General features: G+C 40.9%; 1 non-coding gene across 1 annotated transcript; it reads left to right on the top strand.

Moving 5' to 3' along the window:
* The first annotated feature begins 369 nt into the window (after positions 1-369).
* LOC141715790 (small nucleolar RNA R71) lies at positions 370-476 on the top strand. Its single transcript, XR_012572539.1, has one exon. It is a non-coding gene; the product is annotated as a small nucleolar RNA R71 (small nucleolar RNA).
* Positions 477-1,316: the final 840 nt, after the last annotated feature.

A 1,316-nucleotide genomic window follows, 5' to 3' on the forward strand; every position in this document is an offset into this window, starting at 1 on the left:
ATTGTTCACATTCTGAACAAATTCATTAACAAGAGAACACTGATTCATAGCATGAGAGCTGCAAAAAGCTCACAGACACTAGCTATTTGATTTACTCCATAGTTGGCTAAAGAATCGACCTTCATAGACAGTACCTGGGGCTATGCTGCAATAGCTGTAGCTGCATCAACTTCCAGAATACCTGCTACCTTCCCAGGCATCATCCTTTGAGTTGAGTTTTGATACTTGTTTGCAGCCATAGTTTCAATGAGATTATAGGCCTCAGTATAACTTTTGGCCCACAAGGCGCCTCTAGAAGCTGCATCGAGCATGGGCCGAGATTGAGACCTCAAACCATTTTAGAAACCAGTGATCACCATCCAGTCAAGCATACCATAATGTGGACACTTTCTCAACATCTCCTTGTAGCGCTCCCAAGCCTCGCACATAGATTCTCCTTGTTGCTGTGCAAAATGAGTAAGAGCACTCCTCATAGCTGCAGTTTTGGCCATTGGATAGAACTTCACCAGAAACTTTTGCGCAAGATCTTCCCAAGTAGTGATGGACCCAGCTAGTAACGAATGTAACCAGTCCTTAGCTTTGTCCCTCAGAGAGAATGGGAAAATCCTCAGCTTGATAGCCTCTTCAGTAACACCATTATACTTGAAAGTACTACAGATCTCGACAAAATTCCTGATATGCATGTTGGGATCTTCAGTCGCAACACCTCCGAAAGAAACAGAATTCTGCACCATCTGAATAGTGCCCGACTTGATTTCAAAAGTATTGGCCTGAATAGCCGGATGAATGAATCTTGACTGAATGTCATCAATTTTAGGCCGAGAAAAGTCCATAAGAGCTAGATCAGCTTGAACTACATGATCACCCATTGTTTCAGATTCTTTCTTTTCACACTCTTTATCCGAATCTTTAAAAACTATCTTCTCCGGAAAGTCAAGAGCTGTATCTGTCTCCTCAGCTTTATCCAGATTTCTCTTGCGAGTGCGAGAATGTGTTTGCATAAACGCTCGCTAGAGTACCTAAAACACAACCGGAAGCAATAAGTATCAAGTCTTAATAAATGAATCCTAATGACCACTGATGGCAAGTACATAAACTAAACAAATTAACACCGAGTCCCCGGCAGCGGCGCCAAAAACTTATTAGGCACAAAGCATGCGCTAAATAATTCACGCAAATATACGCGTTCGCAAGTAATATAGAATGATTTCTAGTTTGTTCCCACAGAGACTCTGATTAATTATATCTAATTAACACTTACTCACCAATGTATGATTATTCTTCAATATCAAGACAATAACAATTAAGGTTGGTTA

Source organism: Apium graveolens, chromosome 3 (assembly GCF_009905375.1).
Source record: "Apium graveolens cultivar Ventura chromosome 3, ASM990537v1, whole genome shotgun sequence".
Lineage (NCBI taxonomy): Eukaryota > Viridiplantae > Streptophyta > Magnoliopsida > Apiales > Apiaceae > Apium > Apium graveolens.